Genomic DNA, 17,197 nt, shown 5'->3' with positions numbered 1-17,197 from the left:
GTAATCATGATTGAAATCGCTAGTTAGTAAGACTTACTTTATTTATTTATTTATTTGCAGAAAGACTCATTCTTGCTGGTATAATCTTAATATTTACAACCAGAGGAAGGTTTCATTTTTGGAATAATAAATTTTCAGAGTGTTTTTTTTTTTTACAGTTATATCCAAAATTACAAGATTTGGTTATACTATTAAAATACATAGACCGATAATTATGAAATTATTGTGAGGTTTAATAAGTTAACTGTTTGTATTTGGACAACTTTTCTGTTGTACTTTATTGGGAGGAGGAAAAAAATAATTTCCTTAATAACAGTTTAAACAATTTATTTAACTAAACAGGCATGTCCAACTCCCAGGAGATTGTGATCTACTCCCAGTATAAAAAAACTGGCAGTGGTCTACCCATTGTCATTGGAGGGAGGAGGAGAGTGCGTGGGGTGGGTGGATTGCCCAGAGTTGTTGAGCTATTTTGGGGGGAGGGTTGCACAGAGTTTCTAAGCTCCCCCCATAACTTTTTGTACTTGATAAGGATCCCGTGATCTAACAGGATCAGCTGGGGATCTACCGGTAGATCACAATCTACTGGTTGGACATCCCTGAACTAAAACAATAACATTATAGCATATGTATCCATGTTTGTTAGCTGATGTGGTTAAACATTTGGGGGGGGGGACCCTGAGTTTTAGCACACATGAAAAACTTAAAACAAATCCTTATTTCCTAATGAATGTCCTTTTGAGTATAATGTAACTTAAATAGAAAGCTATCTTTAGAAAGATTTTTCCAACAAAAGCATTTTATTTTAAAAATGCAATTTAAATTTTAAAAATCTGATATATAGATAGATAGATAGATAGATAGATAGATATAAAAATTAAATCTTTGATTTTTATATAAATTAAATGTTTGATTTTTATCCACCCTGGCTTTGACTAGGATTCTGGGTGTGCGGTGGAGAAGCAACCTGATAGTTTTATTTGGGATAATGTGATGGTTTGGGTTCATCCCTAGGTTTCAGTCGTCATGGTTTTAGAGCCAAGAAATCTTCCCCAAATCAGATTGGCAGTGAATGTGATCTTAGCAACACAGTTTTGCAGAACTGGAAGGGGGGATGTGGTTGGAGAAGGGAGGAAAAGGGGACAATAATGCAAAGAGGAAACAATATTTCTGCTAACACCCTCGTCTGATGGCTCCTCACCTTGATCCATCTAGGGAAACCTGACCACAAATCATTTGTTGGATTGGGAACCAGGAGGGTAAATCAGAAACACACTTCCAGATTATTTCTGAGTGAATCTTAGGAAAGCAGAAGAGATGGGGCAGTGCAGTGGCTAACCAGGTCCCTTGAAAGCAAGAGATCTTCACTGAGCCATAGCAGCTAAGAGCCCTTGCTAATCCTGCACCCTCTTCTTCCAACAGTTTCTCTAATCCACTCTTAAACCATGTAGGTGCATAAGGGAAATCCCTACTGGGCCCCAGGTGTGGATTCTTCTATCTCCCTTTCGATTTCCTTTCATCTTATGAGTGGGCTGGTGTAGCTTGCTGTTCAGAATGCTCTCAAGGGGTGTTTTCCACCCACTTCCACTTCCAGAGGATCATGCCCAAAGCAAATTCCTAAAAATGAAGAGGTCTTTTTGGTGATGGCTCCCTGTCTATGCAATGCTCACTCCAGGGAGGCTCGCCTGGCAACAACAGCCAGACTAATAGGTTCTCTTCTCCCACACATTTGAGTGTTGTTTCTTCTCCTGCCAGCCGTTGATTATCCTCTCCCCGTTTTTGTTGATGATACCCATGTTAGGCAGTGGTGAGCTTGTTATTATGGTTTGACTGCTTTGTTTTTTAATTATTTTGTTTTCCTCTGTTGCATTGTGCATTTGCTTGCATTTGTACGTTTGCTCGAAACGCTTGTGCAAAGCAGATGATGAGCTGAATAATATTTAGAAATAATAATAATGTCATTTTTGCATATGGTGCCTTTGTAAGGCCGATGAGCAGATAATCACAACATGGGCACTACAAAGAGCACAGAGGCACAGTGTTGCGAAATGTTGTACCAAGTGGCATAAAGATCAACACTCACAGTGCCACTCTCCAATAAAACCACTCCATCATTGTCCTTCTGTCTATAGTTTTGTGTGGGTGTGCTTTCTCATGGCAGTGTTTATAGCAACCATTGCATGCATGCTTGAAATAACTATAGGTATCCAAAGCACACAAACCCTATTTGTTAGCATAGGCATGGAACATGTGGGGCAGTGGCATATGGTAAAAATGGAATGTTCCTAAGGCACTGATAGGTAACTACAAACTCTGGACCCAACTCAGATTGGCCACACTTTCTGCCTCCTAACTCACACGTGTGACCCTTTTGCTTTGGGCAGACAGGAACAGACTAGTGTGCTGGGATAAGGAACCCAAGATACCCATCTCTGCTCCGGTTCCTCAACAAGGGTTATTTTGACAATTGCAGAGATGGGTTGAGGATGGGTTTCAGGTGAATGAGAGTGGCAGCAATCCATTTTCCCTACAGATCTTTCCAACCCAGTCATATGCCCTCATCAATGTGGTGGGGCATTTCTGCTCCCAGTGAGCAGGGCTGCAAAGGCAAACTCTGAAGCTGGGTTGTACATTGATGACCCAAGTCTTGCCACCGTGAGTGAGTTGCCACCAGCATCTCCCAAGATCCACAGATCTTATGCCAGTTTGAAAGTGGAGGATGCTTTTTAACACCTCCCAAATTCTGGTGATATAGGACCATGAGTGTCCATGGCACCTGTTGATCTGATGACATAAGCAAATGGAGAAGTCCCTCACCCTAGAAGGTCCTATTCTCACCTTTTGGCTCATTCTGGGTCTGTTGCTGTTTATATGAACAGTCAACTTCAAGCATCCTTTGCAACATGACTGCTGGAGCAATATACTGGGTGCAATCAAAATTTGGGGGTCCCGGGGGGGTCTTTCCTCATCTTCATGAGAGCCTTGAAAGGGAGAGGCTGCCTTCCTTTCCCTTCCCTCTGATGTCTATGTCTCCATAGAGGGAAGATGAGGCGGTGCCGGCTATTCGACTTCATCTGCTTGTGTGACAAGAATAAGTGTCCTGCTAGAGACAGACAGGTGGATTTGGCAGCCTGGTGCAGATGAGGCTGCTGAACAAGGGGCAGCAAAATGCACTGGATAACAAAAGAAGACCTAAATGGGGAGGGGGGGAGAGACAGCAACCAAACTGTTACCAGCAGCCCTCCTTATCCTGCTTATTTTGATGCAAGGCCTCAAATGCAACCCTATCTAACACCCCAAGTCTTGCTTCCCTCCAATAATAATCAGGACCATCTTCTTGCTACCCAGTTGCAACCTTCTTGACCAAAGCCTGTGTGTTTCAGAAATGAGAATTCATGGGGAAGGAGTTTATTGGCCTCCTTTCTTTCTCCACCCTCCTGCCTCTTGTTCTTCCTGCCACTGGACTCCGTACTTTCTCATTTTCCTGCTCCTGCACCTTGCGCCCTTTCCACCCACAATATCCAGTGCCTTGCCTCTATTCCACTCTACTTCCCTTAGTCAAACAAGTTTCCCACATCATTCAAAGAATCTGCATGGTGTGTCAATATTCTTGTGCTTTCATTTCCCCCCTAAGCAGTGAGGCTGTTTATGAATATTCCATGGTATCCACTCAGCCCTCCTTTAACGTGAGTCATTTGGCATTGGTCTCTCCCTCCCTTCCTTTCACTGTTGCCCTCAAAGACTTATTTTCAGGTAGTTCTAGGGACACCTTTAAAAATCAAGTATCTTTTCCTCTAGATCAGAGTGGCTAATCTGGGGCCCTCCAGATGTTCACAGAATCACAGAATCGGAAGGCTCGCCTATTCCAGTCCCCTGCAATGCAGAAATATTTCACCTAACGCGGGGCTCAAACTCACAACCCTGAGCTTAAGAGTCTCATGCTCTACCAGCTGAGCTATCCCAGTTGGCCTCCAGCTCCCAGCATCCTTGGCCACTGCCCACACTGGCTGGGACTAGTGGGAGTTGGAGCCGGACAACAGGAGGCCATCACCACTGCTCTAAATGATCCCAAAGGGTTGTATCCATTCAACGTCCGTCATGCTGACACCAGACCCATTGAAGCCAACAGGCATAGCTGACTTCGGCCCACTAATTCCAGTAGGTCTACTCTGAGTAAAAGTGAGTTGGATGCAACCCAAAGGAGCGGGCTTTTTAAAGAGCAAGAGGAAAAGGAAGTGCTCATGTTGTTCCAGAGTCTCTCTAAAAAAAACCCCACTCTCTTCCTTTTCTCCCCTCCCCTTCTCGCCGCCTCGAGTTTTGGCCGCCATCCCGAATTTATTCCCAGAGTGATGTCATCGGCTTGCTGGCAGGGTCTGGATGTTCTGCCAGCATTCCAGAGAGTTTATGATCACTGGCAGATGCGGCTCCAAGAACACACTGTACCCAGAGCAGAAATTAATGCAGGCTTGAGTGCCGTCCAACCCAAGAGAAGGGGGGGGGGGAGAGAGAGAGAGAGAGAAAGAAAACACAAACTGTTTAATGCTGTTTATAAATTATACACTTGCTGATGAAAAATACATTTCTTTCTCTCTCCCCCACCCCGCCTTCCTGCCTTTCAAACCACCACCACCCCCCCCAGCTTTCAGAGTTTAAGCTGACTAGAATAATATGGTTTTGCGTCTGAGCTCCTGTTCTGGCAAAGATCTTTGCTGCTGCTGATGCAGCCAGCCAGCCAGCATGTTTCCCTCCCCTCCCGCACCCCCAGCAACCTTTACCTGATGAAATAAATTTTATTTCTCAGCACTCCTGTTTGCCTGTCTCTCGTTCTTGTTTTTAAAACTCCCTTCCGTTCCGCTATTTACGGCATTCTGACGAGAGCCCCCCTTCGCCCCCCCAACCGTGCACCAAAGATGATGCTAAGAGACCCTTCTGAAAGCCAATAAGTCATGGATTTTTTTTGTCCGGTGCCGTTGGCGGTTCTGCGAACTGTATGGGTTCTCCACCCTCTGGCCAGTCCTTCATGTTTTCATTTCATTTCATTTTTTAAAAAGCTGGTAGACCTCTGCACAAGATGGAGAACACTCTAAGAGTTCAGCGGAGGTCACTGTATTAGAAAACACCCCTCCATGCTTTTGGGGAGGTGGGTGGTGTGGAGGCAACGGGACTTCAACCATGTTTGCAGCTAGCCGTCAGCTGAAGATCAGATGATGAGCTGATTTATTTATTCAGAACCTTTGCCCTCTCCTTTCCCCCTTTTGTTATTTTAATGTACGCAGTCCAAAAAAGCACACACACTATTGTTCCTCACCCCCTCTTTTTTTTTTGCACGGCTTCTGTAGTTCCCCCTTCAACCCCCCCAACCCAACCCAACAAAAACCTGCTAATGTTTATCATTTGCCCAACAGGCTCGACAGATTTCTGCTTCCTCTCCTGCATCTCAGCTTTAAAGCCCCCTCGTTGCTAAGTAGCAGCCTCCCTGTACTGTAATGGCCTGATTGTGTATTCCGTTCAGCCCTGTATCTTATTTTTGTATGCAAGGCAAAGTGTTTTGATGGAGGACGATTGCAGAAGTGTCTGGAGGCTGTTTTGGAGTTTTATAGGCCGTACAGTACACTCTGTGCCTTCTGAAACGGAACACAGGCTGTTGGGTTTTTTGGAATGGGGTTTGTCGCCATCGCCCCCATCCCACCCCACCCCTTCCCAGCTCAGTCTGTTGGATAGAACATTACTTTAAGGGTGGGGGAGCAGCAATTATGTAATAACCTTACTTTCTCTTGTGTGTGTGTGTGTGTGTGTGTGTGGTTTGGGGGTTTGTTTGTTATTTTGCTGAACCAAAATGACACACGGACCCAAAATAGATGCTCCACTCTTTCCATCCTCAGCAGTGTTCCGCAGATTCACAAGCGTCTGACTGCACTCCTCATGGGAAGAGTGGCCCGGGTGCCTTTGAGCCTGCCTCCCCTGTGCTTTCCACTCCAAAATGCTGATTTCCCACCCACCGCTTCTAAAATTCCCTTTAAAGAAGCTGCCCGTTGAGCGTGCATGCCTCGCGCTCTTGTTGTCTGAAGGAAATCAAGAGGCAGAATTGATGTCTTGGTGGCGCGCTGAGAAAGCTCTCAGCCGCCCCTCACTGTCTGCTCACGGAGAGGAGGGAGGGTGAGAGGCAGAAGCCATATTATCAGTGACACCTGAGCATTCATCTGTCTTGCGGCTATTAGCATAGGGCGGGATGCTCATCGCAGCCGTATGGACGGGCGGCGAAAAGCTGGTCCAGGGAAGAAGCGGGAGCCCTGGCTAACAACAGTCCGGTGGCAGCCATCTAGGCATTAGCAGCTGCCTCAGGGGAGTCAGGAAGGCTCAGAATCCAAACATTTGCTGTAACTCAGAGGATACCAAGTGATCACAGGATGCCATCTAAAACTCTCCAGCTCCATTGCAGTGATGCTTTTCATACAGGCCTGCCTTTCAAGGCTGCTGTGGGGATGCTTCTGTGCTTCCAGTAGGGAGGATGAGCCCTCTGGGCACCATTTAGAGGGGGTGGACCATCTCTTCCGGCCACAACATGGATGGGGTTTGCAGAAGACCCTGAAATAGTTATTGATTCCTGACACCAGGGCCTGCTAGATCAGTGGTAGAGCGTCTGGTTCAGCTCCCGGGACTTGCCCTCCATGTCTTCCTCTGTTCCTAGGGTCTTTGTCCCCCTTGCCCAATGTGGATTTGGGGAGATGATGCCAATTACTTCTGCACCAGGATTGCAACAGTCTAGCGTGGTTTGCGTGACTGATCCTTCAGGAAGGGATTCACTTACACGGACGTTGGGAGTTGTCAGGGGCAGGCATTATATTCCTTTAATAGTCTGGCCCAGACCATTACCCTGTAGGTTTGAAAATGAAATAAGACCTCAGGTATGATGACGTCACCCTGACAGTCATGCTCCGCTTAGACGTCTGTTGTTGAACTATATGTACATTCAAAACAAAAACTAAGACGCACTTTTGATGAGTATATGTGTGATAGAATTAGTAGTAGTAGTAGTAGTAATCTGAGACATGCAAAACTGGGAAGGTCTCTGTGTGTGACATTTTATCCCATCTGCTTCTTTATGCAATATGATTTTAAGCATATATATGTGAAATTTGAATGAAATTTGGGTGTGGAGGAGAGGGGGGTCTTTTTTGGGGGTGCAAGGAGCAGACACACACACAGAGAGAAATTAAACCAGACCAAACCCAGTGGCTTTTTGTGGGCAACAGAAGAAACCAAGGACTGGGGTAGAGAACAGGCTAAATTTAAAATTGTAATTGGCTGACTTCCACAAGCTTGCGGGTGTTTTAATGACTCATAATAACTTCATTTAAAACCAGCTGAGCAGAAAATAGATTGGAGAGGAGCCTGAGGCCATTATGGATTTCTGTGGGGTTTTTTTCTTCTCTCTCTCTCTCTCTCTCTCTCTCTCTCTCTCTCTCTCTCTCTCCTTCTCTCTCTTTTTGTCAAGAACAGTTTTCAGCAGCCAGCAAGGGCGCTTGGAAGACTTGGCTGTTTCCCTTTCCGAGCGTTGGTGGTCTGCCCAAGAGAGATTGTATAGAATCCAGCGTTTTGTGTTTTTTTAGACTGATTAAAAATAGATGCCTTGAGGTATTATTTTAGCATCAGTGTGTGGGGAGTGTTGTTGTGTGTGCGTGTTCTCCCCCCCTTCCCCTTTGCACTTTTGATGTGGTAAATGGAACATAAATAAAATTGTGGTTGGATTTTTTTTTAAAAAAAATGACTGAATTAATTAGGTAGTAAAGTGACGGCAATGCATAAATTTGCTTTGCCACTTTTTTTACTTTTTTTTTTTTTACAAATCCATATTTGTCTCCCTCCTCCTTCTTTTCCTCTTGCTTCCCTCCCCCAATTTTCTCATCAGTTTTAACACTCACACTATACAAATATAGCCCATGTTTTATTTTAATTAATAGCACATGGCCCTCACTGGCTAGCAGGGGAAGGGAGTATCTGGTGCCTGTGAAATTTCTGAGGATTGCAGCGTCAGAAAATATGCGAGTTATGAAACTGTGGTTGGAAAAGGGGATGCTGTTTGGAGTTGTTCTGGCCTGAACTCAACAGCAAAGGTTGATGCCAAGAACGTGACTGTTCATTTTCGTGGCGCTTTCGGTGTAAACAGGCTAAATATACGGGAGAGGGGAGTGTCTCTGGGTGTGTGCCTTTATCCCCTGATCAGTTTGGGTGGCGTGGTCTATGTTTTATGCTAACGGAATGGTCATTGTTATGATGAAAAACGGGAAAGTTTTGAAGGGCTTGTGTGTAAGTCCTGTCTGTGCAACCAGGGACACATCCCAGCACCTCAGGGGTCCCATCTAGTGGGGAGGTCATGTTGCCCAGGCTCAGGCTGGAAGCAGCTCACCACTAGAGGTGGAATAATAATAATAAGTTATTATTTCTACCCCACCCATCTGGCTGGGCTTCCTTAGCTACTCTGGGCAGCTCCCAACAGAAAATTAAAAGCACCAAAAAATGTCAAACATTAAAAACTTCCATAAACCGGGCTGCCTTCAGCTGTCTTCTAAAGCCACTTCCGAGCTTGGGAGGAGGTGGGGTTGTGGGCCCCCCCTCGCACACCCGCGGGGGCTGGCCTTTAGCCACCACGAGATCGAGGGAATCCCCGGGCGGGGGAGGCGTGGCCTAGCCCATTTAAGGCCAGGTACGCCCGGGGACCGCCCTCTATAAACTGGGCTGCCTTCAGCTGTCTTCTAAAAGTCAGATAGTTGTTTGTTTCCTTGACATCTGATGGGAGGGCATTCCACAGGGCGGGTGCCACTACCGAGAAGGCCTCTGCCTGGTTCCCTGTAGCTTTGCTTCTCGCAGGGAGGGAACTGCCAGAAAGCCCTCAGAGCGGGATCTCAGTGTCCGGGCAGAATGATGGGGGTGGAGACGCTCCTTCAGGTATACTGGCCCAAGGCCATTTAGGGCTTTAAAGATCTGCACGAACACTTTGAATTGTGCCCGGAAATGTACTGGGAGCCAATTGAGGTCTTTCAGTACCAGTGTTATATGGTCTCAGCGGGATCCACCCATTTCAGGTCCCTCAGTTTCTCAGTTTTGCAGTCTGTTTCAGTTCTCCATACTTCTGCAGCCATTTGTGAATTTTTCCCCTAATCCTTATGAAATTCCTTTAGGTTTTTCCTGCGAATATCTCTTAATAAAACACATTTTTTTGCTTGCAGTTTGGACTAATGTAAACTAGCTCCACCAATACATTCATTTTTAGCCACAGTTTCCTCTGTTAAATGCAGTTTTGTAAACGTTGTTTGGTTAGAGAACTGCATTACGAAATTTGGAAAAGTGTGAATTTCAAATAAATTTCAGATTCTGTCTGTGTTTCGATTCTCCCGCTCGTTCAGAAAATGTGAATCTTCAGCTCTTAAATATAAACTCAGTTGAACTTATGCCCCATCCCAACTCACCACCACCATATTAGTTTCTTTTTGGAGCAGAAAGGTCTACCTTATGCCAGGTGAGGTCTTTGCCCATCTGCCTCCATGCATCCCGCTCTGACTGGCAGCACCTATCCTAGGTATTGGGCTGAGAGAGGTCTAGCACTGTCCTAACTACACAATCCCACCCCTTCAGCTGTATAGTCTTACTCTGAGTTCAGCTTCTTATCTTGCTAGTTTCTTTTGGTTTGGCCAAAAAGCTCAGTTGTTAGCTCCAATCCAAATAACTTTATTGTACTATTCATTGGCCATGACAAAGCTGAATAAAAAATACAATTGTTAGCTGAGGAGCAAGCTATTACATCACTAGAGACCAATTGCACCCAGGAACTGTCTATTCCCATTCCTTTCTATGGGCTTACATAAGAGAACTCCTTGGTATCTTGCATCCAGATTCCAGAGCACCAGGAACCACAAGCTGCCAGCTAAATCAAGCAGACCCACACCATGTTGACACAGTCCAGCAAACAAACCACTCCAGATGACTCAGGCAAGCGATCCAAGCCACTAATCCCACATTGTGGGAGACCATATAAAACCCAGAATCACCAGCTGTTCTGACCCAGGGAAGATTTACTTTCCAGTTCAAAAATAACCCCAGTGTGCTTCCCACTGGGGCGTCGGTTGGCTACTGTGAGAAGAGGATGTTGGACTAGGTATCACCAACCAGAACTTCAGCATGATGGGATCATGTTCAAAATACGTTTCCAGAAGGTGTCTTTGGGAGGCTAAATGCCGATTCTCCAGCTTTCTTTCTTTTCAGTAGATCTGAATCGGTTGGGTTAATCAGTTGGCCTTATGAGAAGCTGCTTCCAGATTGTTGCTCAACACAACATACAGCAACAATTGGGGATGAAGAAGCTTGGACTGGGATGTTATACTTTCCAATCTGGACGCAAACGAAACCATTTAAGTTATACCAGTCCATTGAAGACAGCATCACATCTTGAGGTGGCTTCATGGACTGGCTCTCCTAAATGTTTTTGTGACATCCCTGGGTTACTAATCCTCTGGGCACAAGCTGGGAACTGGCAACTCTTCCACTTCTCCTTTCTTTATACAGAAGGGATGTGGGTCGCTGCTCATGTGATTGGCAGGAAAGCCAACATCTGCTTATGGTTGACAGCCCACGCACTGTGAATGGAGCCAATCAGCTTGAACAAGGAAGAAGAGCCTGGGAGCCCTTAAGCAATCCCATGTGTTCCATTGATATATCTGTCGATTGTCACTTCCCTCCAGGGTGGAGCCCTTGTGCTGATCAGTTGCTCTAGAACAGGGATGTCCAACAGGTCAGTCGCGTTTGACTGGTCAATCCCCAGGAGGTTCCTTTGCGGTGGCATAATAGCATCCAGCCCCACCCCCTTGGCCCATCCTCCATTTTTGCATGATCGCTGAAACGGCAGATGGAGTTTTTGCTGGGAGGCAGATTGTTTCTTTAGCAACCTGTTGATGAGTGACTTTCCACCTCTCCCCCTTACTCAATTCAGAAATTTTCCTCTCCATAACGTGATATTGTTCAGCTACTTAGACCTGAACCCGCTCCCCCAATGGGACATTCCTCCCTAAAAAAAAAGCTTGACAACTTTGACCTGATCACTGCGAGTTTTTTATATGTGAGTAGATCACAGTCTGTTGGGAGTTGGACATCCCTGCTCTAGAAGGATGAATGCAGAAGGCCGGCCAATGGGTTAGGCCATTTGTTGGCACTCATAAAAGGTATCAGCAAGAGAAATAGACACACTGAAGGGGTTTTGGCAAACAGGCTTATGCTGCCAAAGAAAGCATCACTAGCATTGAGATGTCTTGGTAGTACAGGTGAGAAATGGTCTTACTCTTATGCCTAAGAGGTGATAAGTGTTGTATCACTCCTACCCTGAAGTGAATGCTGCTTCAAGCTTATTCATCTTTTCACCTGTCCTCACAAGTGCTGTTGACTTAGCTGAACTTGGAGGAGATGGCATTCTTCTCCTGGTGTCTCTTAGTGTGACTCCTGATCCTGGCAAAATCTGCAAGTCCCTTATCTGACCATTCTGAATCCATCCTGTCTTACCTTCTTACTGCTCCTTCCCGTCGTTCTCTCACTCTTCATCTCCTTCCATCCTCCTCCTCCTCAAATGTCACTGCAGTTAAGAACAGTTTAATGGGTACAGAACAATGGGCACCTTGCTAAATTATAAAATGGCTAGGTTTGGGAAAATATGAATCATTGTTTACCTGGCCTTGTAGTGGACAGCGGCAGAGGGTGGGGTGGGGGCGGGCAGTTTCACGGAAGGCATTTGTACACCTAAACAAAGGGGGGAGAAAAAATGCCGAGGTCATTTTAGTGTTCGAACAGATGCTCTTCAGTGATCTGCTTGAGAACATGGAATTGTAAATTTGAACTGAATTACTTAAAAGAAAAATTGGGGTGTTTGGGAAGTCGGAATCATCTTTTGGTTGGCCTCTGCTGAAAGAAGAATATGTCTCTTGTGCTATAGCAACTTATGCCTGTTGCTTCCCCATAAAATTAAACTAATGGTGGTTATAGACAGCAATTCTGCTTAGTGATCTTACCTTCTCCCCCACCATTGCCTGAAACTTTAATCGCCGGTTGTGTATTCTCAACATTACCTGTTTTCAGTTCCTCCGTTACAACCCAGATCTTTCCAGTTTTTCAGGCAGCAATTTTGATGTCATTTTTAGTTGCCAGGTACACTTTAATAATACTCTGATAATAATACAGGAAAAGTGCACAGTTTAGTGCTCTTGCTTCTTGCGTGGCCTAAAATGAAAGAGAAAAAGATGAAGGGAAACTCTGAATGCCACTCAGGAAGAAGTTTCCCCCCCCCTCCTGTTTCGTATGCAAAGCTTCTTGGTCGTCAGAGTGTTTAGGTGTCCAGCTCCTTGCCCCTTTCTGAAAATGCCAAGCACAGCGCCATGTAATGTAACACCTCAATTATGGGGAGAAGAAAGTAGAAATCAAAGCTATGAAAACCGGCGAGAATCTTTACATCCAGCAGGCTGGGTGACGACAATTAAGGTTTTAGACACACCAAAGGCAATTGGACGAGTGTCATTTTTAACCAGTTAGAAGATTTTTACTACTTCCTAACATCAGAAGTGCCACGAACCAGGGAGCCCCAGTTCTTCTCCTCAATAAAGCCATTAAACTGAATGGGTATTGGGGAGTATTATGGGGTGTCTAAAAATAGCAAAGCGGTGCTTTCAGAACAGATGAGTGTGTTTGGAGGCTCCCCCCCCCCCCCGCCTGCTATCCTTTAACCGGCTGCGTATTTTGTGACCCGCTGGATGTTTTGCAGAAGATATAGACAGATATTAAAGACTTGCTGCTGCTTTATTCTAAGGAGCTGGGGCAGACAGCTGGCAGCTGATCAATTGCCTCTGCATTTTTCAGCGCCAAAGCCCAGGGGAGGTAGAAGAGAATCTATTTTTTTCCTTCTTCTTTAAACGAATGCAAAATAGGTAAGAGTTCAGAGAAGGATTTGTGGATGTCCAGGTGCTAACCCTTTTTTCCAGAAGATTTGCCAAATGGAATTCAGTGGTTTTATATTCAAGACCAGCAAATGCTTTCTGTTCTTCTCCCTCCCACCCACTCCTGACTGCCCCTTTTCTGGTCCGTTCAGCTGATTCCCCCAACATTTGCAGGAGATAATGGACGCACAGCCACTGCAAGAACAGGATGTCGTTCTAGATGAGCCCTTGGCCTCATCCAGCAACACTCCTCTTATGTCCTTATGGTGTTGCTCTGTTTTGTGACTGATGTGGTTAGAGTGTTGGACTGGGACTTGGGAGAGCAGGGTTGGAATCCCCACTCAGCCACGAAGCTCACTGGGTGACCTTGGGACAGTCACCATCTCGTAACCTAACCTCCCTCAAAGGGAGGATGTGAGGATGAAATGGGGAGGAGGAGAACAACTATATACACCACCTTGAGATCCTTGCAAGATACAGGTGGTATATAAATGCAATCAAAAAATAAAAATAAAATATGGATCACCTTGCTGTTTTTTTTTATTCTGAAGCCAGAGTTTAACATACAGACATGCAATATTTGATCTCATCCCAGGAAGTCCCATGGACTCGGACCATAACGGATGGGTCATAGTTGTACTATGCTTTGGATCAGGTTTCCTCAAACTTGGCCCTCCAGATGTTTTTGGCCTACAACTCCCATGGTCCCTAGCTAGCAGGACCAGTGGTCATAGATGATGGGAATTGTAGTCTCAAAACATCTGGAGGGCCAAGGTTGAGGAAGCCTGCTTTGGACCATTTGCAGGAACAGTTAGACACGCTTGAAACCACAGAAGGTAATTTTTAAAAACGCCTCAAGGATGTGACTGCATAAAGAGAAGAGTTCCTCTAACTCAGTTAGTGGTCAGTTAGTGAGGATGCATAAGATGGGTTAAACCCACTTTTAACTAAAATATGCTTTTGGGGACCAATTTCTTAAACCCTTTACCATATTTTTCCATGGTGGTGGTGCTCCTGTTGCAACCCAGCTTGAATCAAGCCATGACCTACAAGTTGAAGACCAGTGGCATAGAGAGGTGCTCTCTGCATGTGTCCAAGAGCTGTCCAAGAACTTCCTTCACCTTGGAGACCCACCAAAGGCAAAACCTAACGTATATCTAAATGGGTAGAATGGGAGCATTATGCTTTACATCAAATATGTGGAGGGGGAAGGAGGGAGTCTCCTACACCTGAAAGTGATGCACCTCATCACATGAAGGAGGCCTCTGACACCAGAGAGCAGTTTGACTGGACAGGAAAACACTCCGACTCACAACAGTGCCAAGAAGGATTTTATTTATGTATCGCCTTATACCATACAATCTCAAGGTAATTTGGCACCATAGTACCGGAAAAAAGATGCAAAAATAGATGCAATTAAATAAAGATTGGCTACAGAGGGTAGGGCCCTAGCCAATGGATTCACATTACAAGAAAGGAGATTTCAACTCAACATTAGGAAGAACTTTCTGTTTGACCGGGGAACTGACTACCTCTTAAGGTGGTGGACTCTCCTTCCTTGGAGGTGTTTAAACAGAAGTTGGGTGGCCATCTATCATGGGTTATTTAGCTGTGATTCCTACTTTGGACTAGATGACCCTTGGGTCCCTTCCAACTGTACAGTTCTGTGATTCTGTGACTCCGCCCCTTCTTCCCAGCTGCCCTTTTCTGTTTTGCTTCATTTCCCTCTCATGTCTACATTCCCCAGCACCACTCCTTATCCTATCAATTCACACACACACCACCACCCTGCCCATCAAAGAACCTTCCACAAATTCTTTTCTAGCTTCCAAGGAGGTATGAAATTGATTCGATCCACTCTTGAGTCATGTTTATCATAATCATCTTGTGCCTCCCATTATGTTCTCACACTGCCCAATGTACAAATCTCTGCTCTTCAAAGTATGTCCCTGCCTCCGCTGTTGTTGAATTACCTGGGCTTATGGATCTCGGCCTTGCACCATCCCACTCATAATTGTACTGAGATGGATGGAGGTTGGTACTCTTCTGAGTAAACAAGATTGACTTCCCAGGGTTCTTTGACCAGCCTCTTCGTGGACTGAGGTGCTACAGCAGAGACAATTTATATGTTTGGCTTTGCACTCCAAATACCTGCTTTTCTACTTCCTCCTGCAGCCTGCTCTTTTCCTTCAATTCCAGGCTGTTCTGCCCACTTCCTATCTACTGCTTAAGAACAAAAGGAGAACATTGTTGGATCAGGCCAGTGGTCCATCTTGCCCAGCATCCTGTTCTCACACAGATGCCCAATGAGAAGCCCAAATGAGTGCACCTGCATTTTTGCTCCTCAGCAACTGGTATTTAGAAGCATACTGCTTCTGACAGTGGAGGTATCACATGGCCACCATCTTGCTTCTTGGCCTCTGGCTACACCTCTCTTCCTTTTCTTGTGGACTATCTGCCTTGACCCTGACCATGTTTCTCCCACCCTGGCCACAGCAAGGCTTCTCAGCTTCTACCTGTAGTGCATACAGATGGTGATTCTTAGATGAAAACTACCAGTGAAGGATAAAGAATTTGTATACCACCCCAGCTCACATGTTCCCACTATAAGTTAACCATGAGCAAGGGCTCTAGGATCAAACCCAAATTCCAGACCCAAATCTGGAAACCCAGCCAAGTGCACAAGCATCAGGGTCCTTTTCTGACACTGAAGGGAACACCGAATCTCTTCGTTATGTGATCACAAACCCAAACAAACCAAAAACTAATGACTGTACAAGCAAAATAACTTACAAAGTATATTAGATCAGGAAAATATAAAACATGTCTAAAGTGAGCTATGCAGCATGTTGCCTTAAAATATGGGGATGAAAAGTAAGTTAAGAAATTAATAAGAAATAACCAGATTATAAATTGCAACAGCCATTGGACAGGATAGCATTTATCAGGGGAGATTGCCTTCCATGTTTTTGCAGCCAGAAAGAGAAATGTAGCCCAATTCTTTGTTAATAATCTGTTTGAGTCTGCCAAAAGGTAGATCAGATACCATTTGGAAGCCCTACCTGGAAATTTTTGGGAGAACAGGAGCCACCAATCAGGTCATCTTCGTTGAAATTATAGTGAAGAACCACATGAGCAAAATATTCTTCAACCTGCTCTTCACAAGGACAGAGTAATTCGCCATGAGGGATAGCCTCAGATTGGCCATCCAGTACAGTGGCGGGCAAGCAGTTTGGACTAGCTTTAGTGGAAATCAAGCAGTATTTGGGCACAGAAGGAAACAGAAGTAGCCACCATAAGTCCTTGTGATTGGCAGGCAGCATGATGTTACCAGATTGGCCAGGCCTGTTGACAATACAAAGATCCAATCTTTCTGGGGTTGGATTAAATGTCCTGCAAACCTGGACTTGGCCATGGTTTCCAGACTAACCCAAGAGTCTCCAGCCAGGTGAAATGCAAGTGGTCCTGATGCCCAACAGACCAACAGAGTCCTGCTTGGTGCCTCAAGGTTTCATCTACCTGTTGAGCATCAAGAGTTAGACGAGTAGAACTGTTAAACTTTCTCCTATAGCTTTTAATAGATAGCAAGTCTTTGGGACATTGAGGCAGGCTTTTGCTCACTGTTGAGTTTGGAAACGTTTCTCCCCAGAATTCAGAGTTATTTGCCAGCCTCTGGTTTTATGCCTCTGTTCCCCATCTATGCCCATTGCTGTCACCTTTTCCAGCCAAATGAGTGCTGGGTCAGCTGCAAATATTCCTGGATTGTGACTGTACGGCAAAGAGGGGAATTGGTTTTGGAAGAGCAGGGAGCTTGCCTTGGGCTTTTGCAAAAGGGGTATGAATTGCAGGTGCCAACTTTCTTCCAGTCACCCACGCTGGAAGGACACAGGTCAAGGGCCTGGGGTGAGGGAGAGGGTAGAGCATAGCGAGGACTTGCTGTCATTCCAGAGGACCTCGGTGACTCTGCAGAATCCTGCCTGAATGGAAAAAGCCGCCTGTTTTTGCCAGCTGAGTTGAGCAAGTATCTTTATTAAGCAGAGGGCCCATAAATCTGCTTGTACAAACACCAGCGGAAGACCGGCCGAGGAGCTGGTGCCAAGGGGATGAGGCATGTTCTCAAACACACAGCTGACTCTTGGCAGCACACGGGGTCCCATCTCTCCAGGGTCAGTCATCGGAAGATATCTTTATACTGTAGGCAAGTCGAAACAACTTGCTAAAAATACCAC

The 17,197-nt window shown here is 45.5% G+C and overlaps 1 protein-coding gene and 1 long non-coding RNA gene across 5 annotated transcripts in view; both read left to right on the top strand.

Moving 5' to 3' along the window:
* Nucleotides 1–17,197, top strand: part of ZBTB16 (zinc finger and BTB domain containing 16) — a 192,958-nt gene that overhangs the window by 93,751 nt on the left and 82,010 nt on the right. The gene's annotated exons all lie outside the window — the stretch shown is intronic.
* LOC310750805 lies at nucleotides 2,966–15,790 on the top strand. The gene is made up of 2 exons (XR_014542292.1): nucleotides 2,966–8,561; nucleotides 8,747–15,790. It is a non-coding gene; the product is annotated as an uncharacterized lncRNA (long non-coding RNA).

Source organism: Podarcis filfolensis, assembly GCF_964270895.1.
Source record: "Podarcis filfolensis genome assembly, chromosome: 15".
NCBI lineage: Eukaryota > Metazoa > Chordata > Lepidosauria > Squamata > Lacertidae > Podarcis > Podarcis filfolensis.
The sequence above is the reverse complement of the archived record's forward strand: the minus strand, read 5'-3'. Positions and strand labels throughout refer to the sequence as shown.